Below are 21,005 nucleotides of genomic sequence, written 5' to 3'. Positions count from 1 at the left end.
CATTTTTTCCTGGATTCAGTGTCCACTGGTGTTTCTGAGGCTAAGTCATTGTGTTCTATACAGTAGTCCTGTGTTGACTGATCAGTAAGTCTGACCAACTTTACTCAGTTCTAAATACTTCTGCTTCTCTACAGTTTGTGACTCCTTTTCATAGTTTTGATGTTCATCAAATGTTGGGTGATTCTTAAGTATGTGCTCATTTTTGTGGCTAAAATTTCCTATCAGTCCCTGGAATGCCTCCGTTTGCCTACTTTTCAGAGGAAAGGGGAAGAAAGAATAGCAAACATTCTTCCTCAGAGACTGAGGAAGGAGTGGGAAGCACCAATGGTCTGAGTATCATAAACAGGCTACTGATATCGTGTACATGACTGTGTTTCCAGCTCCAACCTACTCTACCCCACAGCTTCTTTGGTCAGTCTCAATTGCAGTTAGGCTGGGTAAAGAAAGGAAGAGGTACACGGACTTCTAAGTTAGTTCCTTAACCTGTTTGCTACCTTTCCCTCCTGCTCTCATAATCCACTATTTCCAGGTGTTGAGCCTTCTTGAATTTTTTTTGTCCCACCTTTGGAGAGAGACAGTTTCTCCTGTGTATATGTTGCTCTGTTTCTTAGACTGGATTGACTTTACCCATTTTTTATGCTTCTGGAATTGTGGCCGATGGAAGGTTTTCCTTGTTTTATAGTTTAATTATGGAATGTGTGTGTGTGTCCATTTTAGAGATTTGGGAGAAAGACCCCATCTTAAGTCAGAAATTCCCTAACAGCATTAAATTCAGTGTCAGATTTTAAAAGGTAACTCACAAAAGGATTGTGGTGATGTTTTATTTGCTCACCAGTCATATGAGGCCAGACCTGATGATGGTAATGCACTATTCTTTGATATGCAAGGAGGGATCCAGAGCTACATAAGATAAACATGGGAGGTGACAGGAAATGAATAATGAAAAAAGGCACACCTGAGTGGCACCCGCTTGTAATCTAGCTACTCAGGAGGCTGAGATCTTAGGATCATGGTTCAAAGCCAGCCCTGGCAAGAAAGTCTCTTATCTCCAATTAACCACCAGATGACTGGAAGTGGCGCTGTAGCTCAAGTGGTAAAGCACTAGACTTGAGCTGAAGAACTCCACCACAGCGCCCAGTCCCAGAGTTCAAGCCCCACAACTGACAAAAAGGCACACCTGGAGACCCAAGTGTGCTAATATATGCTTAGCCAGACAGATCAGTGACAAGATGAAAGAGAAACAAGCCGATGAAAGGGAAACAAGCAGACATGCAAATTCCTTACATTGTTTTTCCAGAGTTAGGGTGTAATATTTTAGCCAGTCATGAGGAAAACTAAAAAAAAAAAAAGGAAAATTTGTACCAAAAAAGTGTGAACTTTGCAAAGTGGTGATAAGGGAATCCTTAAAAGGTAATAGGAATACTTTAGAAAAAAAAACTGAATGACCCATTGGAACTAGTTATAATTTATATGTCATTGTATTATTAACGTTTGTCATTGTATTGTTACTTATGGTATACTTGGTGTGTGTGGTGAATTCTGTCTTCTGCTCTGCTCCATATTTTGTGACTTGGGACAAGTTATTATACCACACTAAACCATTAGTTCGCTTGCCAGTAAAATGGAGATAACCATACCTTCTTTGCCTTGAGACACTTGATGAACTATCTATGATATAAATGATAAGCATAATTTTGTCTGAGGTTCACTCTAACACTCCTGAAGTTTATGAGGAAGGCTCAACAATGTAATGTCTTTAGAAAGACAGACAAGTATCTCCTACTGCAAGCAATCACCCAGAAGTCCCTCTGAGGCCCTAAATTCCAGGGGGACCAGAGCTTGCATAAAGGTCCTCCCTTCATGGAGGTCCTTCCTTAAGGGGGCATGAAAAGCCTTACAGACAGAGCCCTTTCCCTTTCTAGAGTTTTTTAGATAGCCATGAGGTAAGATCTTAACAGCAGTAGGAAAGCTCCCTCTTTTTACTTCTGCAGCAGTTGTGGTAGAACTACTGAACTACTACTTGTCCTGGGGGTCTCTAACAGCTGGGTGCAAATGCCCACACAGTTTGCCTATAAAGGCAGCCCCATATGCAGGAGTGGATAGCTGGACTGACAGCTTGCCAATTTTTGTTTAAATTATTGACTTTTTTGACATGGCAAACATGGGAAACATCTACCTCCATAGGAACTCAGTGAAAGAAAGTCACTCATGGGCATCTTTGTAAAGCAGAATATTTGGGAGCAGACTTCATTTTCAGTCCATTGTGCTCAAGTGGGTTGCCTTTTCTGTACTCTGTTTCTTATGTCCGGGTTCATGTTAGGGAAGCCTTCCCTTCCCTTTCCCCTGCACACTCAAGGTAAGTTGAGACAAAAGTTATGATTTGAAACTATTGATCCTAATTTTTCCATGGAAGTTGTTATCAGTGGCCCTAAGAAATAAATCTGCCAGGGACTGCAGAGGAGCATGACCCCTCGCTTGGATGTGGTTGAAGGAGCAGGATTACATGTGGGCATGCACTGTGGCGGTGCAAACTCTTTAAGGATGGATGATGAGGAAGAAGACTCTTCATACCTACACGGGTACCAAACGAAGTTCTGATTTCTTGGCACTGTGGAAACTATCATACTGAAAACTATGGGCCCCAAATTATGAAGTTATCCACACAGTTCAGTTTAATTCAGAGTGTCATTGCCCAACTTTATCAGAACACCAGTTCTGTTCAAATACAACCAGGCACTCAGAGTTAGTACCTGCTACCAACAAAGGCAGAATGGGACAATTAAAGCATCAGTGCCCCACCCCCAGCATAATCAATCAGTCAGCTTGTTGAGAGAAGCATTTCTACACATCTTATAATCATTTATGTCATGAACAAACTAATCGCCAAAGGGTTTGTTGGCATTAGGTAAATACCCCAAATAGAGAGATTAGGTTAGGGAAACCCAATCTTGGTTGGGTAAGTTACTTAACCTCCCTAAGCCTTGGTTTCCACAACTGCTCATGTAGGTGGGGGGAAGGGGTGTGTAAAATCTTCTTACCATGGTTGAATAAGAGCTTTAAGAGCCAGCCCAAGGGATGACTCCCCAGTGCTTTTTCTCCAAGTATAGAACCCAATAACCCTCCCCAATTCCCAATAGCCAAGGCCCATGGTAAAATAGTATCCATCAAAGCAACAAAAAGACATTGAGGCAGATGAAAATAATCCCACAAGAATGGTGTTTCCAACACAAGGGGTCAGATGAGGGCGCAACATTGGATAGAGAATGATGGGCAGATCATTAATAACAATTTCTTAAATCTCAAAAGTGCCCCAGTCTAGACCATTTATGGTCACTCAAGTGTATGTGAGTCGCAAGTATGCTTTTAGCAATATCCACCCCTACTATCTACTCCCAGTAACAACAGCTCCACAGTGGTTTCTGCTATGAATAATGGCAGTAGCTTCCTTCACTGGAGTGCCAAGCCTTGCCAGATTGCATCTGAAGGCCATAATCAGTCCAGGAGACAGATTTTATTCTAATACCTAATAGTAGACATGTCTTTGCAACAGGAGTAATTTAACTGTAGAGTCTGAATTTCACTAACTGTAGATACTGGGATAATGGCTTCAGTGTACTATAAGACTGGAAGTGGGAATGGCTCCAGTGTACCATAATATGGGACTGGAAGTATTATTGCAGGCCATCTTGTTTGGGGCAGGGCAGAGCAGGGCAAGAGGTAGTGAACTTGTGTGAGTCTGAGAAGAGCCTGTTTGAATACCCATAGTAATGAAACTATTAATGGTCTTCCACAACCCCCAGAGTCTGAATTGAACCTCTCTAAGAAGGGAGAAGCTCAGAGGACTGGGGATTCTTGGGTTGGCAGCCAACATGCATTTTGCCTTATGCTATGGTGTGAGGAGTCCAAACAGGTCTTAACTTTTGGAAATCGTATTTGAGTACCTGAGCCCATAGGCCCAAGATCAGACCCACATAGCACTCCCATTATAGTGTTTTCCTCCACATGCTATCCCACAGTGCTAAACCATGTAAAAACAGCAGCAACATGGGGAAAAAAAGGTTTTCTTCATCTGACTTTTAGATAGTGTCCTGTAGCATATGTTAGCTTTCAATTCATGCATCTGGACAGTACTTGAGGATCAAAACAGAGGCTTTGTACGTTTGTGTACATATTGGTAAATATGCATAAATCTATATGTTTATGTACATGGTCATAATAAACAGCGATCATTTATTGAGCACTTACTATGTACCAAGCACTGTACAAAGCACTTTAGAGGGAGAGTTTTTATTTCATTCTCATATCAACTAGGAGGTGGAAGGCATGAGGAGCTCAGGATGTAAGAGCAGCTTCCCAAGGTCTGCTGGCAATTGAGAGGGAACAGAAGTCAATTCCAGGCTCCATACTTTAGCCTGCTTCTTGTTTTCTTCTCTCTCCTCCTCTTTGTACTGGGTAGCTAAGACTATAATAATAACCTGCCTACTCCCAAGGGCCTGGAGGCTCCTTGAGCAGGCACTGTGTATTTGCCAGTGGAGGGACTGCTTCTAGATTTTAGTGAAGGTTGCACACTTTCTAAACCTTTCTAGTCCCTTCTCCACAAAGCTTATGCTTCTCCCCAGCTGGTTACTAACTCCCCCATCCTTTTGCTCCCGTTATCTACAGCGCTTGGTGTGATATTTCCAGCATGCCTTTATCCCCATGTAGCCCAGGTGCTTGTCTAATCTTTATGTGTGTAAACTGACTTTGGTAAACTATCCTGTATCTCTCCTCCAGCCCTTCCTTGCAGAATCTCTATTGGTTAATGAAGAACAACCATCCTTGAGAGGATAAACTTTGGGAAAGGCTCAATTTCAGAGGATAATGGGCTACAGCTCAGGCCCTCTTTTCCCCACTCTCCTTACCCTCCACTTTCACTCCTATCTCTCTCCTCTATACCAATCTCCCCACATCTAGCAGGACTAAGAGAGGAAGAGTCCAATGCGATCTGCTGCCTGAAATTCTAAGGCAAGCCTTTGTTGAAATTGTCCCAAAGATTTACAGAAATTAAAAGGACAGGAAGGGTAGTTTTTCTTTTCTTTTCTTTTTTAAATGTGAATCAGAAGTTTCTAAGTAAACACATTCAATTAGAAGACTTTAACCCAAAATACAGGGGAGCCATCATAAGCAAATGATTAAATAAATACTCTCCAAGGAATCAAAGTCAACTGCAGCAAATAGTGCTCACGACAAATTTGACAAAAGCTTGAGAAAGTGGGAAAGGAAAGCTGTAGGAGGCTATGGACTAAGTCCTACCACAGCCACCCCAACTACCACTTACTATCTGAGACAGTTTAGTCAAATTGTTCTCCTAGCCTCAGATTGTGAAATCTGTAAAATAGGGCTAATGATCCCTGCCACCATTTGGGGGATGGTGTCAAGCCTTAAAGGAGAGGATGGTCAATGAAACCACCCAAGGAGCTGGTCTTGGAAGAGAGGGGACATAGTACAATTATTATTGCTAAGAATGTCAAGTAGTCCAAAAAAGGGGGGGGGGGCTAGAGATGTGGCTCCAGTAACAAAGCACCTACCTAATAAGCAGATACAAAGCTCTAGAATTAGTCACAGAAACAAAAATGTATACATACCCTTGAAAGACAATAGTGCCCTCCCTGATGACACAAGAATTTTTCTCATGCACACTATGTTTAGGAATAATTAGACATTAGGTGCCTGGTAGCCACACACAAGGAAATGTAGCTCAGTGGAAAAACAAAAACCCAGAGACTCCTTTGTGTTCAATTCCTCAGTTCCAGGGGAGATTTTCTTTCTTCCCTTCCTTTTTTTTTTCTTCTTTAGAGGAAGGGATGAATTATTCACTGCACATAGCTATGCTTGGCTCTAAGACAAACACTTCCTTTGCCAAGGAAGGAAAGATTGCTTGTGGGGCGCACACAGTCTTCTAGGGCTGGCGAGACCAGGGGTGTCAGGACAGTTCTCCAAATGGAATGCACTCAACTCTAGAACTAGCCTGATTCAACATCTTTAAAAAGAAGCCAAAAGGAGGAGTGATAGCGCAGGTGCCTGGACTGCACAGACTGGAAAGCTCTTTAGAGGTAGAGAGAAATGCCAGACAGATGGGGAGAAACCACAGGGAGCCCCTGTGAGTAGGCTGAGGACTTTCATTGTGGGCATGGACAAGCAATGCTTTTTGTGGAAAAAAAAAGGCCCAAATTATGTTGATGACTCAGTTATTCACTAACTTTTCTTGAACCCCAAACTCCAACAAAATGCAATATATGGTATTGTTTCCAGAGTTTAGAAGAGAGACAGGTAGAAAGGGCTCCTTGAAAATAGTAATGCTATGTCTTTAAGGAGATTATGATACAGCCAAAGAGAAAGACATGAATACAAATAAAAACAGCAAGGCTTTATGTGATAAACTCTATAGGACTGGAGAGCAAGAAAATTTATCAAGCAGAGCAGTGGAAGGGTTGACTCTCAGAGAAGGTCCATGGGAATCAGGACTGCCTTCCAATTAGGCAGTCTTTCTGCCTTATGTGAAATCTTTAGGATCCTGTGGAACCTAGATAGTGGAGTACCATATCTTGGTGATGGCACAGGACATGAATTTAAACATTTTGAATGCTTTCCCAGAATTACTGGGAAATCTTAGAAGCCTTAATTGTGAAGTCAGGAGAGGTACTAAATAAGGAAAACCCTGTTTTAGCCAACCCAAAGCATATCTGCCTTAAACCAAGCATCTAACAAAACTAAATTGTCTAGTTTTGTTTAAAAGTCTACATTCTAAAGTGTGCATACATATGCGCGCACGCACACACACACACACAGAGCTCGAGAAGTGGTTAACTGGAACCATCAGACCTGTTTTAAGATATTCATGGGTTCTCAGGGTATAAAGTTAGGGTTAAAAGCTTAGTGGTAGTTTCTTAGGCTGTTTGGGAGTTAAGGGACTACTCTAAAATTAAAAGGAAGTAACAGGGGCTGGGAATATGGCCTAGTGGCAAGAGTGCTTCCCTCCTACACATGAAGCTCTCAGTTCGATTCTTCAGCACCACATATATGGAAAATGGCCAGAAGGGGCACTGTGGCTCAGGAGGCAGAGTGCTAGCCTTGAGCAAAAAGAAGCCTTGAGCTGGAAGAAGCCAGGGAAGGTGCGCAGGCCCTGAGTCCAAGGCCCAGGACTCAGGATTATCCAAGACCTTTAATAACTCATCAGAGAAAGGGGAATGAGCATTATTATTAACATATGCTTCCAAAAACTGTGTCTTAAAAATCTGGAAAGCAGAGAGGATAGGAAGACCCTTTGATCAATTTCTTCTAAGTCAGAGAAATAATGACAGGGTGTTTTTCCTCACCAGCTCCACTTAGAAATAGCCATTTCACCAGATGGCACAATGCCTTTATATACCCAGCTGCATGAGTACTTGCTTTTTTATCCATCCAGCAGGCAGATCATGATCCTGGCCGTTTGAACAAGGTTCTGGAGCTGGGTAAAGACTTTCTTGGGGAAGTCAAGTAGAGCTTCATAGAAATAGTGATACTGAAAAGAGGATTCCAGTAAGGAAGTGAGGAGAGCCAAGTACATTGCCGGTCCTACCCAAAGAGGACTTCTTCTAGAGCAAAGAACAACATGACACCTCCTAGTCACTAGACAATGCCATAAAGACGCATTGTTGGCCCACCAAGTAGAGGTTGATACTCATGCCCAGTCAATATCTTTGTAAGCTAAATTAAGTGATTATCTACTGTTGCCCTTAAAGCTTATCATTTAGAGAAAAGTCTATGGATAGCCATCCAGATTAAGTATTGTCAGGTCTGTAATAGTTTCAGTCAACCTTAAAATAGGGACCAAACTGCAGTGCGGTGGAGATGTATTTAAGACCACGGGAGAAACTGAAATACAAAGCGAAAAGGTGGTGTGAAAGGGGCCCACAAAGGGCTCAAAGATGAAAGATTTTGGAGGAGGAAGAAATGGCAAAATAAAATCCCCAAACTCTTAAGGACAGTCAGATTGCATAGGCTCAGGAAATACCTGTTTCTTCACTGAAGACAAGAGGAGAGAGTGTTTCCAGAAGGAAGATGTGGTTATTTGCATTAGTGCTATGTGGCACATGAACGCAGGACGTTTCCCTTGGCTATGGCAAGTGTGCTCTCAGTGCCTGCAGCATGGACAGAAGTTTCCTTTAAGCAATGATATATACAGGAAGCCAGAATGGAAAGAAGAAGAAAGCCAAAGGCAAGACAGTGCCTTGGCCTCAATATTTGGAATAGGGCTGCAAATGGAGAGGAGAAAGAATGGTTGAGAGCTGCAGGGAACTTGTGGGGTTGAGGAAATTCTGTTTGCTTGCTTGGTTTTGTTTGAAATAGGGCCTTCTAGCAAAGATCTGAACACCCAATGAAAAATAATCCAGTAGTGAGGGAGAGGTTGAAGATTTGGAAAGGAGAGTGTAGAGCTCCTAAAGCCAGATCCCTGCCTAGGGAAGGAGCAATAGGATGATCTAGGGTACCTGTGGTGGGCTGGGCTGGTTGGGGTGGGAGGAGGTGTGAAGTAGTCCAGTGGGGTGCAATGAAACCTACTAGTTTTCCCTTTTAAGCTACTTCTTTAGGAGTAAAGAGGTTGGAAAAATCCGAGTGTAAAAGAGATAAATGATTGTGAAAGGAGCATCTAGAAAAACATTGTAAAAAATATCTGAGCAGTGTTGAAGGCTGTGTTGTATCACATTCTCCAGTAATTCTAGTCTGTTCAGGTAGAAGTGTGAATAAATCCAGGATTTGTTTTTCTTGCTAGGTAAGGACAACTGACCACCAAATTAGGATGGGTATGGTTTCCAGGACATGGTTTCTGAGGCTCTTTGAAAACTCTTCCATATGCTTCTCTAAAAGTACATATTTTGATAAATTACACAAACATGGATTTGGGTCACTAGCTTTTCAAAAGTAATCAATGATTGTGCATCTGAACCAATTGCATCTGGTTATGCTAAATCCCACTTCATCTGTCTTTCCAGTACCACTCTCTGCATCTTTTCGTATACTGCACTCAGCTATCCCAGTTTCTCCTTAGCTGCTTGAGCACATTACCTCCATCTAGACTTCCAAGACTGTATGCAGAGGTTCCTTCACCATCCTCCATCCCAGACTACACTGCCATAAGCTGGAACCTACCTTTCCCAGGGCAAGGCAGACTAGCAAGGGTTCTGTGTCCTCTCTATCTCCAAGGGAGATACCTTGCTTATTACCATTTATTAATTACCCCCTCCCCCAATTTCCATCTTCTCCTGAGAGGAGAAAGAAGATCTGGCCACACTGAACTCCCCGTTCCCTGTAGCAATCAGTTGTTGCTAAGCCATGACTGTTCCCTTTCCACTGGGAAGGGACTCTGCTTACCTCAGTGCCAACTGTTTCCCACTGTCTATTATTACAGTCTGATTGTCATCTCCCTGGTGACAACTCTTTGAGCTTCATTTCATCTCCAAGGGAGGTACCTTGCTTATTACCATTTATTAGTTACCCCTTCCCCCAATTTCCATCTTCTCCTGAGAGGAGAAAGAAGATCTGGCCACACTGAACTCCCCGTTCCCTGTAGCAATCAGTTGTTGCTAAGCCATGACTGTTCCCTTTCCACTGGGAAGGGACTCTGCTTACCTCAGTGCCAACTGTTTCCCACTGTCTATTATTACAGTCTGATTGTCATTTCCCTGGTGACAACTCTTTGAGCTTCATTTCACAGAGCCAAGTGTCTTGAGCCTTGGGGTCTTGATAAAACCAAACCCCTGGGGATACAGCTATTCTATTTTCATCCAACATTAAAGGAAGTGGCAAGTATCCTCAAATCAGGTGTAAAGCCTGGATACAGCACAGGAAATGGTTTAGTGTTTGCTGTCCCCCAAAACTTCCAGGCTGAGGGAAGAACAGAGAAGGGCATGTGCAAATGAGCCTATGACCACCATGATATGTACGCAGTGCATTCTTCTGGAAAGACACTTGCATAGCCCGCAGAGAACAGGCTTGACTATGTACCCAAAGTCTCACCGCTAATTAGTGACAAAGTTAGAACCCAAGCCACCAGGTTCTCTTCCCAGTTAAATGCCCTCAATGATTATGTTTCCTCCTGCCTAGGAGGAGAAGCAACACTGCCCTTTCTAAACACTGCTTGTCAAAGTAAGTAATTCATAATTTTTACTTATGAATTTTAGTAGATTTGTAGGCTATATTTCCTGAAAAAAAGGAGAAGTTGTCTGCTCTCCTCCTTGTAGGATGAGGTTTCTTAAGTTGATCTGAATGTGTAAAGGAAGCTGGAGGTAAAGAACTGACAAATCAAGAGATGCCACTAATTTCAGGAGGGCACAAGGAGGGTTTCCAGGTCTAGTCTGCCCTTTGCTCGCTTGTTTCTGTGAGGTTATTGACTAGGCACTTAATTGTGGAAGGGAAAGCTAGGAGGGATCAAAAGTGAGCTTTCATGCCTTTTACTACTCCCTGTGAACTTGGCTGTTGCCATGATTACTTCCTCCACCCCCAAGCATAGTATTTGGAGCTTCACCCTTATTCCACACTGGATAGGGAACCAAAGAACAGAGAGGTCAGCATCAAGAAGAAAGCTGATGAGAACAGCACTTTCTCCACTTCTATCAGCACGTTTCTTGGCCTAGATAACAAGCCCGCCTGACCTTCCACACTCCTCTTTCCAGTGCTCTCTCACTCCAGGAAGAGTGAATCAAGTCACCTCTCTCGTGCCCCTCCCCTGGGGTTGTTGGAAGCTTTCAGTCTGTTTTGAACAATGCAGCCAAGGTGCCTATAGAATTTGTGCAGTCAAAAATTGCCAAAGTGAATTCTCTGATTCAAAAATCAGGAAGGGAGCCTTTTCCTTCCAGTAGTATCTCTCTCCACCAGTATAAGTGGCTGTCATTTGCTACTTAATGTTTTGTTCTTTGGAGTTTAGGGCAAATGACAACCCTGCTACTCAGTCCCAAGCTGTGTGCCTAGCCTTAATGTTCCCTCCTGTCTGGGAGTCCTTGGCATATCCCCTGGGAAAGGAGGAACCAGTGGCAGAGAACCTGTCACATGGAAATTAGGAAAGGCCACCCAGGATGAGCCCATCTACTGTCCAACTGGACTTTGCTTACAAAACACAAATTCAAAGATTGAAATTAAAGTTTTCAATATAAAGACCGCAAATCCTTAAACTCGTAAGTAGTCCCCTAATGCCAGGGCATGGGTAGAGAGAGGCAAGGCCCTCATGTGGGGACCCCATCCAAACAAACTAAAACACTGAAGGAAGCATTTTGTGACACTTCTGGTTGGGCCAGGCCAGATACTAAGTAGAGAAGTAGGACAATAAAGTGGCAGATTCATTACCCCACTTTATGGAGGCATAATTGGCAAATAAAGAACCCCAGATATTTAACACATACAACTTTATGAGTTTTAGCATATATAGATATACATAGTTGTGAACCATGGCCAACAGTTAACATTCATCAACCTATTATAATCCATTCTTGCTCCACTCGCATCCCCAGACCACCACTGACCTGTCTCTTAGATTAGCATTTGTACATTGATCCCACAGTCCACCCAGTCACCACACCTGATTAATTCAAATAAGGACTTGAACACTAACTAGGGTAACAAGCTCTTTGTGTGAGTGTATGTTTTACTGGTTTGGAGGTTTAAAAAGAAACAAAACCTAAGACTTGAAAGGGCTGTGTCACATAGAAGATCATGTTTAAACTTTTAAGAAACTGCCATATTATCTTCCAAATTATTACGCACTCTGTTCCCATCAACAGTATGTGAGAGTTCCTGTTGCTTCATATTCTCCTCAGTCTGAATTTCAGCCATATGGGAAATGGATTGTGGTCTTACTTTGCATTTCCCTGATATCTAATGATTATAATTGTTTTAATATGAGCTTACTGGCCACTGATTACATTTTACCTATTTCCTAAATTGTGTTATATGTCCTACTGGCTTCTGGGCAAGGCCCATTAAAAACGTAGACTCTAGAGTATCCCATTCCAGCCAATAACTAGATCTTTCTACAGGCAGTCTTCACTCCTCATTGCTGGCTGAAACCTTTTCTACACAGTATTCCTTCTTTCTCTTCTTTAAAGGTCTCCCCCCTTCATTGGAGTCTGAAAGCTTCCTCGGAATGCACTCCAATAAGTATTTTCTTGGGTTTTGGGAACTACAATATTGGGAATTGTTTTTGTTTTTCTTTTGTTTGATTGTATCTGGTAAATGAATATGACTGAATTTTGTCTCCTGAAACCTTGCTGAATTTATTACTATTCCTAGTAGTTTTGTCTCTGCCTGTCCCCTCTCTCTCCCTAATAACAACTTTCCAAGGGATCCTGTTGTGTGCTGAGAGCAACAGGGTCATCCAAAGTTCCTGTCTGGAGCGTCTTCATGTTCAAAACTAGTTTCCAGCTAATTCCAAAGAACTCTAAGGTTCCAAGAGATATAGATTAACCAGTTACTTTCCTGGGGCAGGGGAGCTGGTTGTTGATGAGCACCTCCCTTCTACCTGCTAGGCATTTTGTCACATTTTAGTCTCTGAATGTAAAAAGTCGAATAGAATAGACATTCATTTCTCTGCTATGACCTCACAGTTGATTGCTTTCTGAAGGACTCAGTCCCATCTGTCTGATTCCAGAGTTCATGCTTTTTCCTCCTACTTGAAGCTGACTATTCCATGGCCACACACCGGCAGGGTCCAAAATCGGTCTTTGCGGAGGCTCAGGTCTTTAGACTATCTTACACTCATTCAACACATGGAGGTAGACCTCCATGATGTCTGCCATCCAATTTGGTTTTCCAGCTTCCTGTTCTTCCCAGATTGCTCTCTCTGAGTAGCAGTGACCATTCTTTCACTCTATCTGATGATCCCTTGCAATTTTTCACTTCTTTAATTTTCACTTGTTTACTGCATCTTCTAAGAATCAAATCATCTAGGTATGCTTCTGGTTAATGTCTAAAGGGTCAGCTATATTTTTCCCTCATCTTTGATCCCAGTTCTTAGTCCACTCAGTCTGTTGTTTGAGGTCTTCTGTTTTTCCCTGCTCACCGTTTATGAGCTGTCCTTTCAAGCACTTGTCGGGACTCTAAAGATCCCTCCTGCCATGCCTACCAGTTAACTGCTATTGCCACTACACTTAGAACACCTAGGATGGTCCTCCTATCCCCACAAAATCATTCTGACACCCTGATAATTTGAATTTTAGCATCCAGATGTTTTTGAGGTTGTTCTCCCTATCCTCTGAGAACACATTTTTTTCATAGACTGGTATACCTTGCTTTGTAGTCAGAGAGGGTGCATATTTAAAATTTCCAAGGATGGGCAAATTTAGAAAATCTAAACCTCATGGACAAACTATCATTCTCTCTCCAAACAGGTAGCTAATCCCCAAATTTCGATTTACTTCTAGATATACCAAGCCTTCACTCTTTTTTTCCCTTTATTTTCCTCCTCTGTCTGATCATCAAGCCCAAGCCCAGCTCACAGGTTTCTCAGTACTAGTCTCAGGTTGAGTTCTGTCCTCTGAGTTTTCAAAGACTGAGTGTCTAAATTGTTCCCCCAAATAGAAACAAAACTCTTTTCTTCCTCAATGTTTTGTCATAAACAACTATACTCTGATCTTTAAAAAAAAAAATCAAGAATCTCCTTTAGCAGATAACGTGATGCTGAGCTCCCTATTTCCCACTCACTAAATTCAACTGCTTAATCTTGTCTTTAGGGATTTCTATCAATGTTGTATACTTCTAACCTCATCTTTTTGTATCATTTTTCCATGAAGAATATCTTCAATCAGGAGAAGAAATCCAAGGTTTAAGTGACCTTACCACTCTCTCCTACATACCTCTGCCCGTTTTATTCTATTCTGCCTACCATAAATGACCATTTTCAGTCCATCTTTGACTTTTCTCCTCATTCCAAACCATAACTATGTTTTCTTAGGCTACTGTTTCTTTCCTAACCTTTTCAACTTCAAGATGTGTGTCCTAGTATCTGTTAGGGTTTACTTAGTACTTAATTACTAAACTGAAACCCTAAAGAGCAGAAGTTCCCAAATTAATTGGGAATGAGTAGCATTAGTCTGTGAGCTTCTTTCAAGACAAGGACCATGTCTTATTTAACTTTATATCACTAGCTTCTAGACCATTTCCTGGTACCTTGCCTGAATGTAATAAAGACCTGTTGCACATACAAACATCTTATGGTCTTCCCTTCTTTGGCAGGTTATCTAAGTGCAGAAAGATGTGAGCTTTCTTCCCTGGAATATGGTACCCAGAATCCCACATTACAGGTTATGGATATGAAATAAGAAGATCCATGTAAACAGTTTCTAGCACAGAATTTGAACTCAGTACCTAGGAGTTCTCAACTTCTTGCTAAGCTTATAGAACTGTTAGCAGAATTAGAGCTTTCTGATTTGCTCCTCAAGAGTATTTTAACTAGACCCTCCTTTGAACTACTACCAGGATTAAGTATGATAAGATGTTAGAATTAGCTATTGGTTGAAAAATGTATAACCAGTTTGTTCCAACAAGAGATGAATCCACTAGTATTGCAGTCCTTGGGTATTTAATTTTGGGTTTGACTATGACAGTTTTAGATATATGGGTATCCACCGATTTATTTTCAGGGATTCCATAAATGGTATAATCTGGACACTAAGCTTCAAAATGGTAGGGACGACAGGGTAACAATCAGTACAAGAAATGTATCCAATGCCTAACGCATGAAACTGTAACCTCTCTATATATCAGTTTTGATAATAAAAATTTGAAAAAAAACCCAAAATGGTAGGGACATATTTTTCCTCATATGCCTCATTTTTGCATACAGGAAAGGAACTATGTGATCAATAGGCTGTTTAGCTTTTGAATATTCTGTTGTGTTTATTTTAACAGATCTCTGCCTTTTTGTAGTCAGCAGGGAGAATAAAAACTGTTAATCCTGCAGAGATGTTAATTCCACAGATTTAGTAACTTTCATGTACTTTTGAGTGCCCCAAACTTTATTATGCTGTCAGTTTCTCTCTTTGTAAAATAGAGGTAATAGTGAATTCTTACCTTTTTCTTAGGAACAACTGTTGTGTCACAGGAGAATGAGCACTGGCCTGGGAGTCAAAGAGAATTTAGGCTCTTTTCTCAATTCTGTCTAACTGCATAGACGAGAAAATCAACACCTTTCCAAAGGAAAGGAGACTCTGTGTGTGCTATCTAAGGAGAGGGATGTGGCATGCATTCTCCGTGGTGTCAGGATGTCATAGCACCACACACCAGGCAGGAAAGTCAAGAGAGTAGGCACATCTGATTGGACATTAGAGCCATAGGGGTCAGAGGCATGAAGATTGCTTGGACATTTTACACAAAATTTACTCATTTATGTGTAAAAATGGAACTTACCATGAGTAGGTTCATTTCCTAAGCTGTCCATCAGCCATCTGGCGTATAATTAGAGGGATCACCCAGTTCTCAGTGGAAGTACTTTTGGGATGTTAGTCTCTCTTTCAGAGATGAATTCCACTGTATCAAGTAAACCTCTGCATCTTAGTTCACTGGATGATCATGCCAAGTTCAAGACAGGCTACCTCTACATTGAACCTGAGATAATCTGTATCTGCCCACAAGTGCCATCCTAGAAAGAGCTGCAGAGTTCCATACGCACCCCCATACTTCCCACACACACAGCAAAAAAGAAAAAAAGACTTGTGTTCAAGTATGGCATCTACATAAACTGCCCACTTTGGGAAGAAGACCCTTTAAAGTCTTTGAGCTGATTAATATAAGCATGAAAAGAAAAAGGGATGCTTGCAGGATTTTGTTCCTAGGCTAGGTACCACTGCCCTGACATTCATGACTCCACAAGTACTCTACTACCCAAATCCTGTCTTAGGAAAGTATTATTAAAGAACCTTTCGAAGGCTAATCCTTTAGTCAGGGAGCAGCACCATAAGCTTGGGTGGGGAGGGGGACCCTACAGCCTTGCAAGTTGGAAGCAACATCCTTGGGAGAAAGAAAGCTCTATTTTCTCAGCCTTTCCACCCTCTCTCCCTCTACCACACCCCTTCCCTTCCCCCATCCGCCCCAGCTCTCAGTTCTTCCACTTTTCCTTAGTGGCAAGTTACTTAAAACTCTGCATTTTGATGTGGCTTCCTCTCTGCCAGTTCAGCCCCTATAAATGTTCCGAGAGGCCTGTCTCGGACTGTTCTCACTGGAAGGATACCTTAAAATGTCCCACCTAACTTCATTTGATTTGTGCATCATTTGATATTGCCACCTGACCATTGCTGCCCCAGCTGAATGGAATGTCACTTCTAGTTACTAGACTGTGGCAATTTTGACAATGCAGGACCAGAGTCATTCCAACAGGAGTCTCTTTTGTGATCGCCAGTCGACAGTTTCATATATCATTTTAAGAAGATGTATATGCCATTGTGGCCCAAGGAAAAAGCACATGTTTGGAAGTCAGGCTGCACTGCATTTATACCTTAACTTTGGATAGTTGTGAGGGTTAAACAAAAGTGTACTTTAAATTGTCCCATACTTGGTAAGTTCCCTATGGAGAGGGGCTGCCTCAGTGTTACTTTCCTTTCACCACAGAAAAACGGGTCAATTGTGTAATAACTGATCAGGTTCCTGCCTGATCATTTCCATTCAGGTATCAAGAGATCTAGAGTAAAGGAACCCATTGGCAGCATGATACTCCCACCCAGCAGGGCTGTTTTGAGTGGACCTGCCCACTGTTACCTGCCCTCATCCTCCCTCAAACTTGACTCTAGCCAAAAGCTTTGCAGAGAAGAGCCATCAAGTTTGTCTATGATTTTTTAGATGCCAAATAAGGATTGTGATCGTTTCATTTGTGAAGTGAAAACTCTTTTTTTTCTGGGAAGCTCTGCCTGCTTGAGAGACTATTTTTAATTGCTGTATTTAACATGAGATCATTCATTCATTCATTTCATTCATTCATATGTTATCAGTCTCAGACACAGCTAATCCTAACACTGCAGAATGAATTGTCTTAGGTCTCTGTGGGCAATCTGCTGACAGTATTTCCTAGTATCATCTCAAATCTTGCAATTATTTGTCCATCTTGGTCAGATAACAAAGCCAGCGAAATGATTGTGGTACCACTGGTCCCTTTGCTTCCTTCATACAAACACTCAAAAGATTATGAACCTCAAATGACAGTGACTGGATTTGAAAACTCTGAAAGAACCACTATGAAGATGTTAGGTGCTACTTGGAATACAAATGTTACCCTGATTTTGCTTTGCCTTTAATCCTTGTGAATATATAGGAGGCTATGGTGTACTTAAAACCTGGAAACATATCCAGGTACAACCAAACAAACTGGATAGTTATTTATCCAACTTCCTTAACTTAAAAAAAGCCATCAACACCTTTGTATAACAATCCCCACAATGTGAGTAAGAAATATATATTAGTTCTAAAGGACAAAGCTGTATGCTCCTCTGCTTGTCTAGTAGATTACTTTATTAACACCATGCAAAGGCATCACAAGAAGAAATTCTATCTGAAGTTAGTCTCAATAACAGAAATACAAATCAGAAGCTGATTTTTAAATCAAGTATAACTATTGCACTGTATTGCACTGTTCAGGTGACTTATCTTAGTAGAGTTTGGGATTGTCACTGCTCTAATCCCCAAGCTTTGCATTCAAACAAAGTACCCCCATCTTTTTTGGCTGGAGATAATGTCAGCATGTGGTTCTATTTAAACAAAAGTGCCACCACAGTTTCTATATATAAAGTCAGCATCACTATCTCAAATTTGTCTTTGTTAAAATTGCAGTCCTTTATAAAGTCTGTTTTTAGATCTGTGATATCTCTGTGTAACATTGTTTCCAACTTCAATTAGGAAGATCTTTGTATGTTCCTTCCATAAAATCCTCATCTCTTTTCTGGGCTTTGAGACCCCCAAGTGGGTCTATAAACACACAGTATTAATTGAAGTGGTAGAGATGAAATAATTATTTCTCATATCGAGCTCCAATTTTCTAGAAAAGCATTTTAAATCTTCAATCCCTAAGTACCTGAAATAAACACAAAAAGCTTACAAGATACAGACAGTTGTAATTTCTCCTATTTTTAGTTTGGTAATGATTTTTTTAATGTGATAAAAATTAGTAGAAAAACACTTGGTTTTGTGCTAAGAAGGAGAAAACTCAGTTCTTGAATATTTACAACAAAAAAACTGTTGCTTGCTAGAGAAATTGACACTAAACACCTGAAGTTTGAAAGTCAATTATTTTCTCTCTTTAAAATACTTCAGCAATTTAAAAATACAGTAGAAAAAAATACACTCACTCATGTCCCTAACGATGCATACCACTTGGGATAACATTTTTTCTTTTTTCCCACAGTGTTGATTTTCTTTGTCCCTTCAAATGAAACTCCACAGAAACAAAACTTCCATTCTCATGACAGCAAAATAATTTTTGAGTAAATTGTTTTCTGATCACCAAATTTATGCCCAACTTTTTTAAAACTCCAGAACCAGTTATTTAAGAATACATTCTATTATTATAAAGTTAGCCAAAACAAACTAGTAAGATCTCAAAAATGAGCATATTTCAAAGAATTTTGTTCTTTTCAATAGTTGCATGAGTTGCCTTTTTTTTTTCCAGGAAAAATGTGCAAATAGGAGGATTACCTGGGTCTGCTGGTCACTTCTAGTTTTTGGACTCGAAGCTGGTGAGTTTTGCTAATGATGCGCGGCTGATTTAAGAACCGGGTAGCTTTTCTGGCAATCACTCTTTGTGTGCCATCTTTTATAAAGGTGCTTCTTGTTGCTAAGAGATCAGTTGCTTAGAGACCAAATCATTTACAAAAAATATATATGTCAGGGGCCAACATAAATTATAACCAAATTGTGTCATCGCAGCTAGCCTTCCGAATGTTTGGCCTTTTTTTTTTTTTTTTTAATAGATCACAGCGTACCAAGCCAAGCCAATTACTAATCACAAAAAGAAAACTGACCATGAGGAGAGGAAGAGATCTGTGCGTACTCTCCCTCCACTTGGGAGTGATGCTAATGAGAGTTCTATCGCTAGATTCTCTGAAACTTTGGCTCTCTGTTGGGAGAGGGAGCCCTTTGACAGGTGCTGCAAAATGCAGATTCTCCCTCCCCCCCCCCATCTCTCTGTCACACACACACACACACACACACACACACACACATACTCACACAAAACTTGAGAGAAGTTTGGAATATTAATACATGTCAGTATTGTGGAGCTTTTTATGATTAGTATTATTAGTCCTTTTCAATTAAAAATTAAGGGGGAAGCCCTATGCTTAAGAAAATTTAAGTTAGAAATTTGAAGTGATCTTAGCCAAATGTTTTTATGTTGCGACTGGTTCAGGACAAAGTATGTACTAGCTGGGGGTTGGAGATGCTTGGATAAAACAATTTATCTTTTGTCCTCAGATATAGATTAGTCAAGGGATAGATTTAAATACAGTGGCTAAGTAGGTGTGATATGGCTTTGGGGATCTCCATCAGCTGTTCATGAGACCCTCCCCTCAATAATCAACTACATGTAACCTCTCCTAGGAACATTTGCATTTTAGGATTACTTACTATATGCTTGCATAGAATCTTAAATTTCTTTCATATTCAAAGGCATGGCAGCATTTCAAGTTCCTAGAATCTAAAGTGTTAGGGAAAAATTAAAGCTAGACATGCAACCCTCATTTAGCTCTGTTACACAACTTCCTCCCACACTACTTCTTCCTCTGCCTCCTCCATCCTTCAAAGTCCCTTTGACTTCATCTTAGGTGAGAAGAAATCAAGCAAATAAGAGCCCAAAGACTTGGAGTCGATGCAAAACCCACAACCAGTTGGAATTTATTTAGATAGGAGACATACTCACTTTAAAAAAATGAGCTACAAGAAGAACTGGAACACTGACTTCCTCCACTCCAAGCTATCAGAGTATCACAGAACTCTAGATATAACAACCAAATATTAATCTCTGTCCTCCCTGCAAAACCTCAAATTCTCTACGTGCTGCAGAAGCAGAATGGGAAGAGATCAGAGATGGAAGAAATGTATGATACATCATTAGTACCTAGGCTACACAGGGGAAGAAATGAGAGAGATCAAGTGTTGAAGGGAGGAAGGTCATGAACAGGAACCAACTAGTACCTGTCGTTTCCACTTCCAAGTACTAGCACAGGGATTTGCATTTACAATGCAATCATCATGTTTTTGGTAAGTCAAGGGAGAAAATAAAAGAGAAGTAGGTCTAAAAGAGTCAAACCAGACCCTATGTGTTTGATTTCCTTCCTCACAAGCAGGCTCTGGAGAGACATTTGCATTTAAGACCTAGGACTGAGGTCCTAAGTCTTAGTCCCTGGGATGTAAGCTTGCCCTTTTTATCCATCCATCCTGCTCTCTACCTCCTGCCCTGATGCCATTTGCTTTGGATTCTTAGCTTTTATCTCTAGGACATGAGGGTCTACACCTGCCTTTGACCACTTCCTATCTACCAAGATTTAAGCCGGGCACCATCCTGGATACTAGGCACTGGCAGGCTGCAGGTTCTTGTCTGCCTGCTTAGAAGAGGAGATGCAGTTGTCAATGAAGGATCCACACAGTTGTCAGCACTCAGCGCTGCTAAGGGAAATAGCTTGGACCCATAAGGGCTCTGCTTCAAATATCCCAACTAGAAGCTTCCAAATAATTTTTTAAAATCATAGACATAACTGTTTGTACTAAAGGTGATAGCCTGGGGCTCAGGAGTACTCTCTTGAAAATGTCCTAATATGAAGCTTTGAAAATAACTGCATCAAGAAGTATGTTTCCATGTCCTTCTGGATTCCACAGTATGGCAGGAGCCACAATACCTGGACTATAGAGCCTCTAACACTCCCGGGAAGCTGCCCAGCCTGGGTGCTCTTTCTTCCAGACTCAGCCATGAGGGTGCTGCACTGTTGTCCATGGGGACCCAGATCAAGGAGATGGTACTCAAG

Source organism: Perognathus longimembris, chromosome 23 (genome assembly GCF_023159225.1).
Source record: "Perognathus longimembris pacificus isolate PPM17 chromosome 23, ASM2315922v1, whole genome shotgun sequence".
Lineage (NCBI taxonomy): Eukaryota > Metazoa > Chordata > Mammalia > Rodentia > Heteromyidae > Perognathus > Perognathus longimembris.
This window is presented reverse-complemented; position numbering follows the sequence as displayed.